The 19807-nt window shown below is 44.8% G+C and overlaps 2 long non-coding RNA genes across 3 annotated transcripts; one reads left to right on the plus strand and one right to left on the minus strand.

Annotated features, from left to right (window-relative positions):
* Window positions 1-251: 251 nt before the first annotated feature.
* LOC140654850 (uncharacterized) lies at window positions 252-5516 on the minus strand. The gene is made up of 3 exons (XR_012043548.1): window positions 5271-5516; window positions 4355-4482; window positions 252-2622 (listed from the first exon to the last, which is right to left on the minus strand). It is a non-coding gene; the product is annotated as an uncharacterized lncRNA (long non-coding RNA).
* Window positions 5517-11729: 6213 nt separating this feature from the next.
* LOC140654851 (uncharacterized) lies at window positions 11730-17185 on the plus strand. Of its 2 annotated transcripts, none has more exons than XR_012043549.1 (3): window positions 11730-11894; window positions 11985-12412; window positions 16830-17185. It is a non-coding gene; the product is annotated as an uncharacterized lncRNA (long non-coding RNA). The 2 variants fall into 2 exon arrangements; XR_012043550.1 differs by having other exon boundaries at window positions 11985-12073.
* The last annotated feature ends 2622 nt before the right edge of the window (window positions 17186-19807 follow it).

The raw sequence follows: 19807 nt of genomic DNA on the forward strand, positions 1-19807 counted from the left end.
GTTTCTGGCTTGCCAAATCTTTGTCACTGAGCATATTTTTCCTTAGTGGTTGCCTTGTTGTAGTAAACAAAGTTAAGGGCTAGGCCATTTTATTAGTAACAGTTCTGTATTGATGCGTAAGAAAATTAATTGCTGTCCTTGCTTTTCAAAAGAGGAAGTTGCTGTTTTACTGTAGCATGACGTACAAAGCCATAAAAAAGAAACAATCGAATTTTGGTTAGGAAAAACAAATACATTTATTGGTACTACAAAAAAAAAGTAGTTCTGTGACATCAAAAAGTGCAGTTCTTATATGGTTGTTTAGTTAGTGATAGAATTAGAAGCAACATTATGACTTCCTTATTTGTGGATATATTTACTGAACAGTACACACATCATGTGGCACTAAGTCTTGAAGTTGTATTGCTCTCTACTAAAAATGTACAGAGTTGGGTAACTGAAATTAATACTGGCAGGCATACATGAAATGCAGGAATCGAGCTTGAAATCCTTGTTCAAGCAGTATTCCCATCAAAATACAGTTTGGAAACAGGTGTCAGCAAGCCCTTAGCAAGTTTTAGCAGTGTCTGTCACCGTGAAGAAGCAGTTTCTGAACGCTTTGCACTCTGTGATGCATAGATTCATGGGTTTTTTCTTCCATTAAAATGCTAGCCAAGTGCAGGCACTTCTGATGATTTAACTTAAACCTGAATTAGTGACAAAGCCTGTGGAATTCTCAAGAAGTTTTTAATTGGATCTGAAATTGAGACGAATACACAACCAGAGCGTTCAAACATAACGTATGTAATAACAGTTGCTGGAGCTGCAGTGAGGATAATGGATTCTTACTGCCTTTCCCATGCTATGGCATTGTGCTGTGGCTTGGTTTTGGCAGGAGATGGTGCAGAGATTAAATATCACTCTGAACTCTGCCTGAAGTTGCAGGCATCAAATCGTTATGACTGGTTCTTTTAATACTCTTCCAAATACTAGAAAAAGTGTCAGATGCATTTATATTAAAACCAAACATGGTTTGGAAAAACAGTAGAAAATATAGAGGTAAATCCCTCTCTAACTGAAGTGCACCGCAGGATTTCCTTTTGCTTCAGCATTGTGGTCACAAACCTGTAAAGATGATATGCATTCATTTGAGAATGGGCCACCCTAATCAAATGAGATATTTGGCAATTGTTCTGCGACATATTATCCAAGATCTCCAACGAGATTTGCTCTGTGAAAATGTATGGACTATTTCTCTCTGAATTAGTAAATCTTACACTTGTCTATTCACCTCTTTTTTTTTCACCTCTTCTCCCTTCCTCTTTAGAGACAATAACAATTTCAACCCACATAAGCATGGTTCCCTTAAGAATGGTTCTAAAACGTTTTTGGAGTTATTCGACCACTTGAATAACCATATTCTAGGTCAGCACAAATTTGGCCTGTATTTTTCATTTGTTTTCTTTTTCAGTTTTAATATGATCTTTGAAAACGGAAAAAAAAATCATCTGCTCTACTTAAGTAGTAGACAGACAGGGTTTGAGTACTGAATACCATGAGTGATGTAGATTTCCCTCCCTGGAGAAGAGGATTTGTTTGTACTGGCTGATGCTCACACTCTGCAGATAACTCCCTTCACCAGCACATAGTAATGTACAGTATGACTCACTCAGCTTGTTTTATTGTGGTCTCTCCAGAATAGGAGGTTTTGGCTTTTTTTCAGCATTAAGTCATATACAATTTTTAGATGATATAGTCATACAAAGAGAAGATCGGTTGAAGGAAAAGGGAAAAGTTTTTTTCTGAATTTCCTAGTCTTTCAGCATTAGCACCTTCAGTTTGCATTATGATGACCATATAAAAGCCATTCAGTTTCTCACTTTTTTCCCCTCAGTGAGGCACTCAGATTACGTATCCTACTATGAATCGGGCACTGTCTAGATCAAAGATCCCCTGGTTTTTTTAAGTTTTAGGACATTTCTCCATCTAATTATCTCGGAGCTGATTTTTTTGCTTCTCATCTGGTGCCAGTAGCAAAGGGCAGAGACGATAAGCGAAATCAGCATTGTTCTCTGTTACAGAATTGCAGGTTGCACAATGCTATGCGGTGGATCCAACAAAATTCTGAAAGAAGGTCTGCAGCGGTCCTCCAGATCTCAAACACCTTGATGGGAAAGTTCGCCTGCAAATTGCATGGCCCTTACCCGACAGTCCTTATATTTAGACATGCTAATTGAATGCTGGTATGTGTAAACCAATGCAAAACAAGCTGAGCACAAGACGTGAACTGTAAATGGAAGTTTTCTGAAGGAAAGGATGTAGGCTATGAGAAAATGTTACTGTCAGAGTGTGGGTGGCCCTTGTGCTGCTTCAGCGTGGGGGCTTCCTTGCCAGCAATGACAGGGGGATGGTGGGCACCTCCTGCTCTCTTCTGCCCTGGCTGAGGGTGACTACGGCAAGCAGTTCCCTTCCGTGAAAGACACACAGGGCGTAATTCTTGGTCTGATGGCTATATTGTGCTTCAGTGAATCAAAGTTTCTTCCCAGGGTGATACTAGGGGTGACTCTGCCCAGTCATAGTTGCTCCGGTTGGAAGATTGTCACAGCATCAAGGTCTTTACGAGTACACGTAGGTCAGAACAAACTGCAGGAGACAAAGATAATGGTGGGAGTATGATGCTGAAATACAGAACAACAGTGCAGTGGAACTGTATTTTTATTCTGTGTAGACCGGTATCACGGTTAACCTGCGTAAATATTTCAGTATTTACTCATGTGGTAAAAGGCTTTTATAATGGTAAGTAAATATATAGTATGATAGATTTAGCATGTGGAAAGTTCATGGTGAGCTCTGTAAGAATATGAAGGTTAAGCAATATCAACGTGCACACAAGTAGCAGAAAGGTGGTTCAGATTTTTTTGAATTTAAAATGCACATGCAGGCATGCTGTTCAAATTAGCATGACAGTGTACACATAATAATTTATTTGAAATGACGCTTTTCAAGAATGCTGACGTATTCAAATTTCTTGATCTATAGCTCGGTGGCTAAGAAAATACCCACTTTTCTTCCAGTGTACTTCACAGAACCAGGCCTTCAACACCACCGTACACCCAATTGTTAAAAGAAATATGCCATGTCTTCTGTATCATGTAGTGTCTGTTTCTATAGTGCTGCTTCTGTGAATGGTATGCAGAGACATTTCACCTTCTGTTGAAATGTAATTAACAGGTGGATTTTAGGGGAATTTCCTGGAAGTTCTACAAGGCTTATAAATAATATCTCCCAATTTTTTCAGGTAATAAAACTGAAACCTAAATTGCAAACGATTCTCTCAAAGCTGCAGACCAAGTCAGTGCCCAAAGGAAAATTAAAATCTAGGATTTCTTGATCTCCTGCCTACTGTGAACGCTAAACAGGGCATTGTGTAAACTATCTTGAGCGTATACGTGCATTGTATAATACATGTTGTGCTAGTTTGCTTCTGCATCTGTATTTTTGCAGATGCATTGACACCGCATGACTGAGTGTGAAATTACGAAAGGATTTCTGAGCCTATACTTCTTTGTGTGTCCTCAGACAAGAAGGGGAACACGGTTCTGCTTATAACAGAGGTGGTGCAGAGCAGAAACTTGGAAAGCTGGAGAAAGTTGTGCAAGGAGAAGGGAGAGGCTTTCAGTTCCCTCCCACATTTTCTGTTTATATCTTTCCCTGTCACATTTGCTTTCTCATTCCTGCTTCCCCCTTTGCATATGTGGCAGCAGGAGGAAATTTGCTAGGTCCCCGGCGTAGGATTCTCCACTGGTGGTCAGTGCTGCTGACTTCTGTGGAGCTGCAGTGGCTTCCCAGAGCTGGTGGTCTCGTGCTCGGTCATCAAAGTTCTCGAGCACAGCACTCTGAGGACTGCAAGCCAAAGCCTTCTGGCCTAGCAGATTGCTAGAGATTTTGCACAAGAATGTGCGTTTAGCATTCTTACGCACGCCAGCATAACTGAAGACAGTAGTTATATCTGGGACTTTGCTTCGGCCAGTATTCACAAAGACAGGCTATGGGACATGAAATAAAGTCAGCAACAGGAACCCGACAGAGACTTGCGTTATGCGCCAAGAAACCCCAAGTGACAAGTTCATATGACTTTACCCTGTAGAATGTGTAACGTGTATTACTTCCTTCCATGACTCATATCCAGTTGCACGTAGATAGGAACCTTGTAACCCTGTTTTCGCTTTGTAAATCATTGGACTTAATAATACCTTTCAGCCTCATCTTGCTGAAATACTAAAATGAAAAACCACACCTTCACAGTGCCTGCTGACCCTTGTTCCAGCCTGGACGAATTCCTCTCTGCAGTAGTTACTGGCACTAGCTCACTCACCTGCAAGAGAAGAAGCTTCATGACAGAGCGCTGATGGTGGGGTCACGGCTGCAGGACAATCCTTCTGCCTTTATGTTGAAGTTACGTTTACAAGGAATAACAGATGGTCAGTTAAGCCATTCGGGGGTCTACAAATACAGAGCAGAAAAAGCTGGGTAACATATAGCATAGTAACATTCTGGTCTGTAAGGAACCTGTCTAGACAGTGTGCTAATTCAAATAATAACCAAAAGTTTTCATGATTAAAGCGATCAGAATCTGATACCGCATCTGGGTGGGCACAAGGGGCAGAGATGACCATTCTACAGTTTTTCCCGGATGCCACAGAGCCTGAATTACAAGCTCACATCACAGCTCTGATAATGAGTAAACTTGAAAGCACTTGTCCTCCGTCTCCTCCATGCTGTGTTGCAAAGAAAAAATATCGGAATATCTTGGAAGGCATGAAAGTTAAAGATATGTTTTATGAGCATATTTTCACAGGTTCTAAAACAAGAAAAAAAGAGTAATTCAGCAATGTTTTTTTTTATAAATTTTGTGAGTATTAGCAGAGTTTTTAAAAAATTTACAATAGTGCATTGTATAGGTGCTTAGAAGAAAACAACAGAGGCAAAGAAATTTGATGTCAAGAGTGCTTCCAGATTCACTAAATATAATGCAAGACAAACCTTGTTCTTAATTGTGCTGGTATCTATCTGGAACAACTGCACTATCAAGTGGAAGTAATACAGAAATTGTGTGCAGTCTGACTCTGTAAAAACTGACTTCTGGTAACACAAAGGACCTGAGAAGTACCCAGTGGATATCCATGAAAACTGGATTTGCATATCAGTTGCTTCAATTCCCTACACTTACATTTTTCACCACAATTTTTTTAACCATATGCCAACTACCCACCAAAGATTTGATTACCCACCTCAAAAAAGGCCCAAGAAAGGAAATGTCTTCAAAATAGCATGGCTGTATATTCTTATTTTATTCTCCTCAGTGGCTTCCTGAAGCTTAAAAGCACTACCAAAACCCACACTTCTATACGTAGAGAAAATCACCTCTGCGTAGATATGATCCTTGTCTTGAATCTGTATGAGCTTTTGAAGAATCTGAATTTCAGTCCCTAAAAAGCCATGATAGCTTAAGCTAAATAACCACAGTCCTTACTCAAGCAAAGCCACCCTTGAAACAAGGCATTGTCTTTGTGCTTGAAGGATTCCTGTTGCAATAAGCCACAATCTGAATCATTATCACTGGAAAAAATGTGCAGAGCTGCCACTCAGAGATAGTGAGGCTGGAGCAGTGGCCCTTGTGCAATTCAACGGGAACAAATGCAAAATCCTGTATCACAGCTGTGCTGGCTCCGTGCTACGTTCCTGCAAGGGTCAAGAACTGCAAAAATCTGTCGTAGCAATGTCACTGCGGGCCTTAACGCTTGGTTGGACTCACGGTCCTTCAGGAGGACGGAGTAAGGGAACGGGGAGGTAGGCCTGGGAGAGGAACACTATGGTGAAAGAACGCACATCGTGGGCTTTTTTCTCCAGCTGCTGAAGTCCTCTTTTTAGTCATAACATAGTTTCTTAAAAAACCCCTGAAAAGTGAAGAAGATTTAATGCCCAGTCCTTCGATGCCCTAGTCTGCTGAAACACAGCGAATGGTAATAAGTGGTTTTGGCGTTCTTGTGCGGTGGATTACGAATGGCACCAGGAATAAGGAAATGTGTTCTAATCCTTGTATGGACATTAATTCATTCAATGATATCAAGCGAATTTCTTCATCTCATTACATCACAATTACTCCATTTTTGAAACAAGGTTGGTGAATATCCAGCATTGTTAATCATCTTGAGAGCTGCAGTTATAAAATAACAACAGCATGGGCAGATTCAGGATGACAAATGATCCACATGTAGTTTCGTGATCCTGGCCTATGGCAAAAGCTGTATGTTGCCGTGATGGTTTATTCAATAGCCTGTAGCGGTTGCTAAGTAAGCACTGTAGGTTATGAAATAACTAATACTCAGAATTAAAAACTGTGGAAAGATTTATCAAGCTCACCACAAGACCTCTCTAAAGACTTCCTCAACTTCTTGTTTGGAGAGCATTTTAAATTCATCACCATCATCATTATTTTTTATGTTGCTAATTCCCAGTGCCCTATTCAAGTTTTATGCATTGCAAAGAATAATTGCGTTATCCAAATAGGTCTTCAGAAATTGACTTCTTCATTTGTTTGTTACTCAATATGTATGGTCATTTTGTGGGTGTTAGGGTCTGGCTAGAAATACAAAAAAACGATTATCATGTATTCATCACTGTCTTATCTAGGTACTATCTAGCTTAGCTTCTCACTAGTACTTACAAAACATGATTCCATAAAAGCTTTTTCTCATGACATGAGAATGTTCATGAATAAGGCTTATTCATCGGAGCAAGATTTACAGGGCTGGGCCCAAAGGTAGCAAGTATATTGAGGCTCTGTAGCTTCTGAAAAAAAGAAGTAGGAAACTTTATCTCTGAGCATGGAAAATAGGTCCTGAACATGTAATTGGTGGCAGTCTCTGTGAAGACAATCCTTTTGCAATGAAACGTGATCCAAATGGGTGTCAGAGGCATGTTCGCCGCTCACCAACATTAACTTCAACTCTCACACATGGCGTGCTTAAGGAGAGTCCAGTGTTTTTGTATTAAATTGGAAGAGAACGGATGCTTTCCTGTTTCTAGAATCAAGACCATCCAGGCCTTTAAGACATTGTCGGGTGGCTTTGCGTTTCAGTAAATGCGACTACTCCAGCCTGACGGTGCCATGTTACAGCCCCTCTTGTCTGTTGCCTACTCTTGCCGCCGGCAGACCCGTGCGTGTGGTGGTTTTAGGTGTGCTTGCAGCAGAAACATTTCTCCATTATCTATTCCAGCATGGCTGTCCCTACAGGTACACGCAGCAGGGCCCACTGCTGGGGACAAGCTCCGTGCCGACATCGGCTTGCCAGTTTGCTGCCCGACAGAGCTGGGTGCACCCTGGCCAGGCTCAGAGCAAGGAGCAGGGCTGTTTCCCCTCTAGACAGATGATGTGGCAGCATGCTTGCTTACAGAGAGCAAAGGCGTGCAAGATGGAGTCTGGTCCTTTGGGTGTTGCCAAAGTGAATACAATTTAAAGGTATGCTTTACCCATACCAATTTTGAGCAATTCCCATCCTTAATGTAAACCTCTGTATGATATGACGTTTGTTTCCTTAACCCAGGACATGCCTTCATAACTTGCACACATATGCATGCCTCTAAAATTGTCTAGTCCTGTCTAAGAAACACATAAGCCCCATCAGAATGATATTTGTTTTGGGGACTTGTATTTATACCTTGGACCAGACCAAATTTATAAGCCTTAGGGGTATATAGTGTAGCTTTCATCCAAAGCTTAATTTTATTTTCAATTCCGTTGATGAATTTACTGTACTGGTTTCAAAGTCATAGGGCATGTTAGCTGCATGGCTAAATTTCTTCAGAAAGACGATTGTGTATTTATAAGGATAACAGTAATATTCAGAGTGACATCAGTAAGGGTTATCAAAATAATCAAAAGAGTTTAGTTAAGGAATTAATACATTACCACACAGAATAACAAACGAGGAGTGGGAAAACATGATTCCTCTGTGGAGGTTTTGCACAGCTGCCTCCCACTGTCCTGCTTTCCTCTCCCTCGCGGATCAGCAGGGCTGGACGCTGGATCGTATACATCACTTTAAAGCAGCAGACCTCTTTTGCCCACCAGGTGGGCAAAAACCAAGCAGATGTGGTCACTAAAATCTTGCAGTCCCTCATGACTACGGTATGGTTTTACTAAGGAGCATGAATGACTATGGTAAAAATATAGTAAAGACCAGGCATTTAAGGTTTTTTGGAGGTATATACTGCTCGGCTCTTTCGTGCTGTGGGAAAACCAGCGTGCTTGTTCTCCGCTGCATTCTTACCTCAAGATTGCTTGTGCGTGTTTGTTCCTTCCAGTTTGTTCTTCCAAAGCAGTGCAGCCAAGCCCTCAGTCCCGTCCTCCCGGAGCAGGAACAATGTGTCGTCACGTCTTGCGGTGACTTCGTAATGTGGAGAAACTGGCATGGGGATGAGGTCACACTTGCTCTGTTTCCTGGCCTGAAGGAATGTAAACCCACTGACCTCATATATATGCAGACACTGGCAGATGCTCTTATTCACACCACTTTGTAATTGAACATTATACTTAGCCCGTACACTGCATCATGCAGTGCAGAATTAACAGCAAGCGGTCTTACGAGATGCCACCATTGCATCAAGAATAAAAGCAAGCTCCTCAGGTAGGCTGACCCTGACATGAGAGGTGGCCCGAGGGTGGACCAGGGTCCCTCGTTCCCTGGGCAGGCCCATGAGAAGGGACCAAGAACAGAAAACCTGGCTACTGCGTTAGTTACTGCTGAGGACGCCTCAGAGGAAAAAGTCTGAGGGGCAATGGAGCCTCTAGAGACTGCCACCTGAATCCAGGTGAGCTGTGGGAAAATCCTCTTGGATGTCCCAGACGCCAGTTACCTGCCTCCATAGCCACCTCCGTGCAGCCGTGGGAGCCCCCGGGAAGGTGCCACATGAATTCCCTTTGGAACGCATTCATTCCTGGTGTGACTTCCGCATGGAAGTCTGGCAGTCAGCACCCTCACAAGCGCGCCAACTGCGCGTGCTGTCTTGCCTGAAACCAGCCTTCTCCACGCTCTGTTGCAGCTCAGGCTGGCCCCAGAGGCAAACCTGTGGCATCCCAGTTGAACGGGGGTTACTCCTGAAGAAGGTGACATAGCCCTTTGTTCTGCTCAGGCAGGGACTACGTTTCTGAAGAGGATCCATCTCTGAGCAGTGCATGGAAGGAACAAGCTGTCCATGCAAAATAATTGCTGTTGCAGTCTGGGACAGTGAGAAGTTGGTATCAACCTCTAATCATATATCCTCGTTTTCTCCTATAAAATTGGGTGCTCGGGCAGCATAAGCTGGACTTGAAAGGTAGAATTTACTTGACGTTAGCGTGTCTAACTCTGGTTGTCTACAGCATAGGTAGTTGAGAGCAGGGTGCTGAGGTTCCTAGTGTGCTCCAAGGATACCTTCAGGGGCATTTAGGGTAGGGGCATTTAGGTGCAGACTTCTTGGTGGCAATCACTTGTACTATACAAGAAGATGACAAACTCCGAGTAATCATATTAATTAATATAACTAATTATATTAATTCTAATGCGCAGAGAGAGCTTCCACCAAAGATGTGCCAGAGAGAGCTCCCTGCTGCTGGTGCACAGGGGATGTTCCAGGATAGGAGAAAGCAGGGGAGGCACGTGGCAAAGTCTTTTGCTGCACCACGTGAGCAGTGCTGAACCGCCACGCGTCCGAGCTGGCCTTGCAGAAGGGCTGTGTGCCGCCGGCAGTGGGGCAGGGGCCTGCTGTGTCTTGGAGCCTGATGGTGGTGTGCCCCCCAAATATATTTTTCCAGTTGAAACAATATCTTATTCTGGATTTTCCATAAATCAGTTTCCTTCCTCCGCTCTACAGGCAAATAAATAAACAGAATTATAATATGTACACATTATGCTTAAATATAAATTATTTATTAGTATTACTTCAGCTACAATAAATAAAATAATCTCTTACAGAGAAATAAAATTTATAAAATTACTATGGTATAGCTACAGGGAAGGAAAAGTTGTTTCTGCTCCAGCAACAGAGATTTGTATTTCCATAAGAATCCACTTACTTACTAACCCAGTTCAGTCCCCGCTGCCTAGAGAAGGCTGGGGAGTGGAGAGGAGCAGAGATAATTAAATGTTTAAGGAAAAGCTCTGATGAGGATAATTTAGAAAGTAAGCAGCATAATAAGAGACCTGTCCGTTACGGCTACAGGTTATTATCTCACCCCAAACCAATCTCGCAACCCAAACAATTTTATTTTCAAATGCCTTTGAAACAAAAGCAAGCACGTACTGAAAATACAATGAGAAGATATTGTAAGGTCCATCCATTTGCATGCTCTGGATTCATGAAAGATACTTCTGTATCTTTACAGGATATGTTTGTGCTATGCTCTAAATTATCTAGCTTTACTTTGATTTCAGAAGCTGTAACGAGATGGCTCATGGTTCAAGGATGCATTAGGCTGTAGCGGTGAGAAAAAACGAACAACTGTTCTTGCCTTTGACATTTTAAGTGATTTTTAGCGATGTTGAATATCCAGACAAACCAACATTACTTTGAAAGCTACCGTGGAAAATAATCAATGATAACATGGCCAGAGACGATTATAAACATGTAAAATAAACAAACCTGGCATTTTCCAAATATGCCTGTAAGGTCCGATCATTTACTCTGCATCACATGCGTTTCAAAGGATTCATAGATGTGCTACGAAGAGTAAATTTGTATATATAGCAAAATTAAAAAATAGGTCATAGCTACATGCAAAAATAACACTTCTCCTTTAAGAATGAATAGCTAAGAGTCATTATAGCACGTCGTATGTCCACATGAGCGGGGCTACTGACTCCAGAGAGGATAGCGGTGGGAGCAGAGGGATGTGAAATCAAGTCCAGTTTTTGTTTGCTTATTCTAGCATAGATCCTCCTTAGAAAAGCAAGAAAAAGGCTCTTTATTCCTGCAAAACTTGTGGCATTATCCTCTGTAACCTTCACGAGGGTGGGGAGTTAATACCAGAACCTTTGCACAGCTGCTCCCAGCCCAAGGAGTCAGCGCAAACCCGGGCACTCCCTAACGCAGCACTGAGTTACGCTGGCCCCCAAAATGCAAAGGGTTATTACTGCGGGAATGAATCCTCCTTCTTAGAAAGGGAGGCGTAGAATTTAGGGGGGAAATGAAAAGGTTTGGTCGTGTTCCCACTGCAGCTGCTTGAAATGCATAAGACTGAATTATCGAGGGAGTATGACAAAAGTCTGACAAAACCTGGCAGTTCTAATTAATAGCCTCTATTCAGCTGTCAGAATCCAGTGGGTCTGCTGACAAGACAGAGAGATGACAGATCAGCCTCTACTAACGTCCTGTGTAGATGCCTTTCAGGTAGTAAAATATACGTTTAAGAGCATATACTTAGTCATCTGCACAAATCTTGAAGTCTTTCACAGATGCCCAGATGCACAGAGATTTGGATCTCAATTACAGATTTCCTTGAACGAGACACTCAGTTTAACTCCCTAAAACAAGTCAAACCTGACACAAAAATGATTAATTATTGAACAAAAAGGTATCATCATGACCATCTGTGAATAAAAGAAGGGAGGACGTTTTTTTTTTAATTAGCCAGATGAATAATAGATTTTGGAACTGCTAAAATGACTGCTTAACATGTTTTTGGGTGCTGTTGTGTTTTGCAGTGACAGAGATTTCCATAGGAGAAAAACGTGGAATCCCATCCTAAAATCTCACTTCTCAGGGGTAATATCTTCAGCCTCATATTGTGCCAGAACTGGCCGTCTGCTAGGGAACGTCATGGAAATGCTTGCAGCCACCAGTGAGAGCGCATCAGCCCCTTTCACTGCCTGCAGGTATGGCAGCGGGGATTTCTGACGGTGAGGCTCAGCTGCTCAGCAGAGCTCCCCGTTACAAGAACTCACACCATTTCTTGTGAAACACAGGCAGCGTCACGTCCCAGGTCACGACTGCGTCTGACCAGACTAACCCTCGCAGCGTGAACATTGTCTCAATGTCCGTTGAATTACCGTGGGTATGTTCCTGCTCCACGGTGGAGCGGTGCGTGGCCGAGCTGCACCCGAGAGCAGCGTCGGGTCCCGGGGGGAGCTCCGAGCTGCTGGTACCCTCAGGGCATCCTTCCTGCAACTGCCTTCTTGCTTGGGGGAGGTTCTCGTTTGGAGGAGGTCCCCTCAATGCTGGAGCCCCTAAAAGAGCTTTTCGTTGTGGGAGAAAGCAGGTCTGTGAAAATCCTCAAGCCAGCCTGGGGATCCCCCGTTTCAGGAAGAAGCCGTAGAGCCTTTGGGAAGCAGCCTACGCCTGTCTTCTGCAGGCTGTGGAGGAAGGTTTATCTGCGTCTCCCGACTGTGTACTGGTGCGTACCAACCATGTTTGTGGGTAAACACAGCAGCGAGTGTAATTCCAGCGTGAAGGAGGTAAGGTGAGCACGGCAGGCTGAGGGAGCAGAGCTGCGCTTTAGCTCACAGCTGGAAGGTCTGCTCTCCACTGCCCGCACAGAGGGACAGTGACCATGCATGACTTGCCCCCAGCTGAGTGTTTAGCCAGTGGTAAGCACGCTGTTGGCAGCAAAGAGAAAGCAAGAAAGTGAAAAGTGGCAGAAACAGGCCTTCAGGTTAGTACTTCAGTCTCCACGTCATCGCTGCAGTGAATTCATATACCCTCAGCCGGTCAGTTTTCTTGGACCTGCATGTGTTGAGATCCGCAGGGTAACACAGGGTCTCCCTGCACACACGCCTGCCCTGCACGAAGGCCTCTTGTGCGGCTGCCAGGAGATTTTGGAGGCTGTGAGCCTATGGCAAAAAATAGGTGGGTCTGGTTTCCCTAGTCATCATGTTTAGTATTACACATGCCATGATGATGAAGCACTGTAAATCATGAGTCTGCTCACATTCACTGAGAAACCGGTCATGCAAAAGGCTCTTTGGAGTAGGAATTCAGCAGAAGGCATTTTACATCTGTCAGAAATAATTCAAGGGTGTGGAGTGACTCATTGGGAACTGCATGAATAATCAAGACTTCATTTTCAGTAAGACAAAACCATGAACTTTTGTCTGGCACATCAGTGGGGAACATGTTCCCTGTGTCCAGGGTTGTGTTCTGGGGACTGATGCTAGCAAAAATACCAGAAGGAGGGATTTTTTTCAATGAAAACAGACAGGCCACTTTTAAAGTGCAGTTTTGTGTATGCCAGTATAGCATGGATGCAAGACTGCAAAGCTCGGAGTAGAAAATAAAACTGAGAAAGCAGGCAAGCCTTGCCCTGGTGTGTGGTCAGAAGAGTTTCTGCTGTAATCAGACAAGTGCTATCACATCTCAAGGTGTGTCAGTCTCCTAAACCAAAACAGCGTTGCAGTGAACCAACGAAAGAAACCCGCAGCCTGAGAGCAGGCGTGGGTTGGGGTCAGTCCCAGAGAAAAGCCCCTTCGCACCAGCAGGCCGTTCTCCCTCGGGAGGGCTGGCGGAGCACCTGCCCTGCAGCAGGGCTGCAGACCTTCACGGGGACGACAGCAGGGGCTTCTCCGCCCGAACGGCCTCCGACTCCTGCCTGTGTCTCCATCCCTCTTCCCGGCACCTCTCCTAAACGAAGGTCTTTTGCGAAGGGGCTGAGGTGAACCTGTCAGCGACGTCTTACTGATCACAGACAAGTTCTCAAAATATATGCCTTAACCTGTCATCACCCTTGTATCGAATGGTCCGCAGGACCTGCATGTGCAGAAAGGGGACTGGCAGAAAATGAGGGTAACCGGTGAGACACCGTTCCCCCCCAGAGCCTGGGGACACCCCCTCTACCATACCAATCTAACGAGCTCCTCTTGAGATATCCCTTCTCAGATTCTTTTTCCGGAACAGAATACTGTTTTAATTATAATCAGGTAACATGTTAGGTAAACAGCTAATAAGTCTAATTAATGGACAGAATGAATAGTCTTGAGAAGCAGTTGATGCCAGGTAAACCTTAAAAATAAAGGATTAAACTAAAAATCAAGGCATAAAATTTGAGAGTAGAACAGAAAAATGGGGAATGAAATGAGCCTAAGCTGAGCGCCTTAACATTAGTCAAGGACTCAGACCTTCCCTTGCCCTGGTAAGAGGCAGAGATTTGTGTTTCAAAGGAGTGATAGATTAACTATTTCCTTTGCCCTTGGCCAAGGCTAGAAAGTTGCCAGCTGCTGCTGGTTCCCACTTGCTGTATGGAAATGAGGAGCTTGATTTTTTTTTTTCTAGACTGCAAATCAAGCAACAATAGGAGTTGTGCCGATCTGAGGTTTTGATTTGCTGCACCATGTAAGAAGAACAGCGAGAAGGGGGAAGGTGGGATCATTTCTTGGCTGGCCCGTGCCAAGGCCCAGAGTCCAGGAACCTTCCAGGGCCAGCGCTGTGACCCCCGGCTTGTTCGGTCAGAGCTGCCAGGCACTGCATCCCCTGGAAGACAGAGCTGTCTGTCACAGAAACTCTGAGAGCTGGAAATATCCACAGCACTTGGGAACCGGAGACTTGGTAACGTAAGAGATGTTAGGAAAAGCTTTATAAGCTGAGAAAAGGCTGGGAGAAAGCTTGCAAGATCCGGCCACAGCTCGGAGAACAGACGAAAATGCATTCAGTGACAGACATTCGCTTGTGCTATGTGTGTAGTAAGGTCCAGAGGTTGCCACTACAGATCAGGTATTTCCAGCACTTATTTTCTTTATGTAAGTTGTAAACCACTTCCAAAAAGTACTGGTTAGGTGACAGGATAATCTACCCTTGATCTGTTCTTGCAAGGACGGGGTCACGGTGGGCTAAATTCACCATGAGTGCAACTTAGCAGCACTTCATGGGACCACACGAGTAAGACAGACAGCGAACGTGAGCTCCGAGAGCGCAAGTCCATGAAGAAGGCATGTCTTGGAGAGGGCGAGGAATGCAGAGGCGTGTGCTGGAAGGTGTGGCAGGTATGTGTGAGCTGTTAATGACGGTGCTGAAGAAATCCTGGTGATACAGAGGTGAAGGAGTCCAAGAACTGGAGCACAACCCATGCTTTGGTATCAGCTGAAGGGCTGATCTGTGGCCGTAGCAGCTGGTGCAGGTTCCTGGCATGGAAATGCTGCTCCGCAGCAGCGACTCTGAATCTCGCACGCTAGCAAAAGATACGGGCCTGCCTTGTTATTATCTTAATTTTCAAAGACTTTATAATGCCTTGCACAGCCAGCCTGTCTTTCATTTGAGACTTCACCAGACAGGGCACTTCACAGCTATTACCACCCTCCTCTTCACAAGGCCTCTCTGAAGCTGACCTCCTTGTCACCCTCTTACAAGCGAGGAAAGGCAGCAAAATTAGGGGTTTAGTTTAGTCTGATGGAAAGTGGATAAAACTGAGAAATCTGATAGATGAAATGTGGCAAAAACACTGTCTAGCATTCGTAAAGCTGAAATATGAAAAGCTGGAGTTCTGCAACTTGAAATGTACGGAGTCTGTCAGGTTGCGAGTCAAAGCTGTGGCAGGATCTGAACCCACCTTTTCAGCCCTGCGACTGAGTCGCGAGTCTCCCTTTCTTCATCGTAAGTGCTTCAGCTGTGGCATACCAAAGGGACCTGCACAACCCACACGTGAATGCCGCTCTGCCTGCCCACGTCACCTCGCTGCAAAGAATGACTCTGAAGTATGGGTGGTCAACATTGCACCAAAACTGCTTCCCCCCAGAAAGTTCGGTGCCGTTCACCTTACTTGCTTCATTGTCTTTCACAGTCCCCCTGTGCTGTAGCACGCTCCTGAGAACAGTCACAGCGCGGCGGTGGACGTGCTGGCCGCAGCCAGTGCTTCGCGCCTGGGAACGAGCTATGCCTTGCCTGGGAGAAGAGCCATAGGTGTAAGTGGTCTTTCCTCATGCCTGGCAGTTGTCCCACCCAGGCGTCACCTGCTTCTCCCGCAGCCGGAGGAGGGACAGGGATCACGCAGCTGGCGGGGGAACGGCTGTGGGCTTGGCCCCGGCTCTGACCAGCGGTACACGATCAGGCATGCTACCAACAAACGCTCCCGGGTATTCCAGGCAGGAGACATGCTGCGTCCATGTCATCTAGGCTTTCAAGATTTTTCCATCCCAAAGACTTGGCTAGGTGATTGATGTTTGGGGTTTCTTTTTTTTTTTTTTTTTTCTTTTGCTGTGTGGTAACTTAAGATGTTTACTACCAGGCAGGATTTTTAGTTCCTTAAAAAAGCCAGCCAGATTCACCTACTGAAAGCAGACATCTTCAGTGGTTGCACTGGGTGCCTGCCAGATTTGGGCCTTATTTTTTTGTGTGTCTTGTCACTAACCCAGGTCTGCTGATGTGGAGGGAGTGAGTGCACGGTGCCCAGAGCCTCCTGGGATGTATTCCCCCCCTGCAGTACCCAGAGGCGCTGCAGGTGCCTGCCTGGCACTGGGCAGCGTGGTGGGAAATGGGCCCATCAGGAGGAAGGGGAAGCACACGCTGTACTCTGCTCTGGGGTAATGCAATGAGGGCTTTTTGTTAGAAATGTGAGGTATGTGCCAAATGTTATCATTACTGTTCAAAAAAAAAGGGCTGCTCTGGTACAGTCATCTATGTTTTAATGTCTGGTTATTGTGAAAGCTAAGAAATGCCATCCTGTCCACAATAAGAGGCCACCTCTGAATCATATCCTTCAGTAGATGTGCCCGGAGGAATGCAAAGGAGGTTCTCATCGCTATGAATGTCAGTAATAAAGTTTCCTGGGAATAAGTGAGGGGTCTAGAGGCTCATGGTACTTGTCTCATGAGTTCTTTTGTTCGCAGGCGTTGATCCTTGGAAAGCTGCTGTAACGCGCCAGGAGAAGAGCATGTTAGTCGTTCCTTTACAGGAGCTTTGCATATCCCTACCCAAGAGGAACGTGAACGTCATCACGGCGGTTGTCTGCCGAGTCCCCGGCTTTTCTGAACGGACAGATTTGTGTCAGCTGAGAAAAGCGAAGTTGACGTTGTATGTGGACAGTGCCATAACACCACAACTAAACTTTAATTCTTTAAATGTATGCACTTGGGGGTATTCTCTGGGTAAAAGCTAGTGCATCCTGTGCTACTGATTTATTCCAGGCTGACTCATATTTAAACCTAATTGTTGCAAGAGAAGAAGAACAAGCCTAGTCAGCCAAAATGGTTATAGAAGGAAGGGAGAAATCAATTTAGGAAATATGAATCACTTGAACTTCACAAGATTCCTGAATGGGGAAGCTGGGGCTCAAAGATAATATAAAAAAAAAATCTGTTCAGGACTGGAAACAAGCCAAGTCCTGTGGCTCCTAAGTGGGTGTCTAACCACAAGACTTCCCGTCTTCATCTAAGTAAAGATGCTTGCTCATCAGTCTTGAAAAAGATGCTACTGTCATCTTTTTTGTTCACATAACAGTGCAAAGAAACTTAGCTCTGTATGTTACGTGTCAGTGCAGTTTGAGATGCGAGAATGAAGCAAACTAACAACTCCATCATGTATTCTAGCAAAGTCCAAAGTAAATTTAGTGTTGCAGCTAACGTTCTAGAATAATGATTTCCTGGTGGGATCTAGTATATACAGTGATTACAAAATCACCTGCTTTGGTGAAAAAGGGGATTATAGTGGCTGGTTTAAAATTGGTTACTTGGCCTGACCAAACAGCTTTATCCACTGCAGAGATCATAAAGATTTTTATCACAGTGGGATTAAGGCATTGATTTACATCTGACAGTAAATTAAACGGAGATGAGTGATGCTGTAACCACCTCCAGTTTCCTGCCTTGACTCTCTTGGATGTTGCTAACCCCGGAGGGAAAGTGCTGAACAGGACTTCCAGCAGCTCCTGACTCAGTACAGCTTACAGCATTAAAGATTACTAGCCCTTATTTCAATATATTGCAGTAGTAAGAGTTGACTATGAAGAAACGCGTAAGACCCTAGCCAAACTGAGTACAGGGCAATACAACAGGAAATTATAGTTAATGTCTATAACTGTAAAGTGATGTAACTAGAAAAAATTATAGCTTCACCTATAAAAAATGAGCTGACCATCACCAGGCAGGAGTCAGGCCTTGAGCTTGTGCTAGATAGTGCGAAAACAAATCAGAGGAGGTCATTCCTCATGCAGCAGCACTAGCCCTGCAGAATGCTTTGCAAAGGGCGTTTGCAAAAACATGCAAAAACTTCTCGGGGACTCAAGGGAAAATGGACAAGTAAGTGGAACAGAGCCAGTGGGAATTACCAAAGAGACCACAACCAGCTTATAAAATCCCCTGAACTGAAAATACTAAAGGCTGGAAGATTAGCAGGGGAAAAATAGATATGTTTGCCATTTTCTTACTGTTTTGTAGGTATCTGCTTGCAGCTGGGTTGGGAGAGAGGACACCGGACTAACAGGGGCCTTGGTCTGATGCAGTTTGGTCTGTGTTACATCGTACACCAGACTATGAAGTGTGGCTTTTCAGAGGCTGCTGTGTCTCCTACTCGTCTCTTCTTGCTTTAGGGCCAGCAGCCTCCGAGAGAGTGATGTGGAAGGCAGCCTGTGGTCCTAAGAGCTTTGGGCGTGCAGCTCAGTCCACCGCCGCACATGAATCATCATCCGACTGCACCATGACAGGCTTATTAAGGCACTGAATACCGTCCTTCACAAGAGTCGGTACGGACAGCCCTGCCTCTGCCTGCACGCCTTCAGCACAGGGACTTGGCCAGCAGCAATCCTGTATCCCATTTACCCGCTTCACGCTCTATAATTATAGAGAAGCCAGGGAAGAAAAACAAGACTGATCTCTAGCAGGGACCCAGTGAGGATCAGGCAGCAAAAAATGTCTCTGGGTTGGGTTCAAAGTATGCATGAAGAGGGAAGAAGCATGTTAAGCGATCCAGCTCGTCACCACGTGGCCTTGCCGTTGCTGAGATGGCTGCAGTTGCTACCCCGAGACTAAACCTATGAGAAGTACACAGCCATTGACACATACCCAGTCTCTAGGCCTTCTGCCTGCAGAAACGTAGCCAAGACTCCGCTAAGAGCACGACAAATCTCTGACACGCAGCTGAAGATTCAGGTAGCCTACCCCTTCCACCGCAGCTTGCTTTTTTCTACTTTAGCGTTGCTATTCCCCTTCTGATAATTGTCGCTCCTTGCTGAAAAGTCTGGACGAGTGTTTCAAAACACTTCTCTGAAAGAGGGGCGCGGTGCTGGTTGTGGATATTTAGAGCCACTGCTCGGAGCCATCACTGACGCTCACGGATGTGAGAGTCTGTGTAAACAAGCTGGGAGACAGATTTGCTTTCATACGCTAACGTCGTGGGTCTCTGGTCTCAGGAATAGCGTCAGAAAAGATGTCCTGCTGAACAGTGCCTTATTTAAGCAGTGACTGCCTTAGCACGTTGGGTTCACGCCTGCACGGTCACTGGAAGTCACTGTGTTCTGGTGTGCTGTGTGTTTTTCATTGTAGTTTCACCCAGTTAGGACTAGCGATTCAGCTGTCCTCTCATGGCACAGCTTTTAGCCGACCACAGAGTCACACAGTGGCTGTTCTCCCGCCTGCTGCAACGTGCACAAAGCTCTGCTGGAAGCTTCTGTGGTTGCAAAGGAAACACCAGATATTTTGATTCATAATTGTCACCTGTTCTCTCGGAAGTTCACCGAGTGATGCGCAGGCACAAAATGAAGTGATTGTTTGGAAGCTGCCAGGAAAACCCTCGCATTTCAGGTGTGCGGCATCTTTCTGGGTTTTGTTTAGCAGAGAGGCAACGTGGTTCAATGGACTTTCTCTCCCCATAG

The sequence above is a fragment of the Ciconia boyciana genome, chromosome 7 (assembly GCF_034638445.1).
Source record: "Ciconia boyciana chromosome 7, ASM3463844v1, whole genome shotgun sequence".
Classification (NCBI taxonomy): domain Eukaryota; kingdom Metazoa; phylum Chordata; class Aves; order Ciconiiformes; family Ciconiidae; genus Ciconia; species Ciconia boyciana.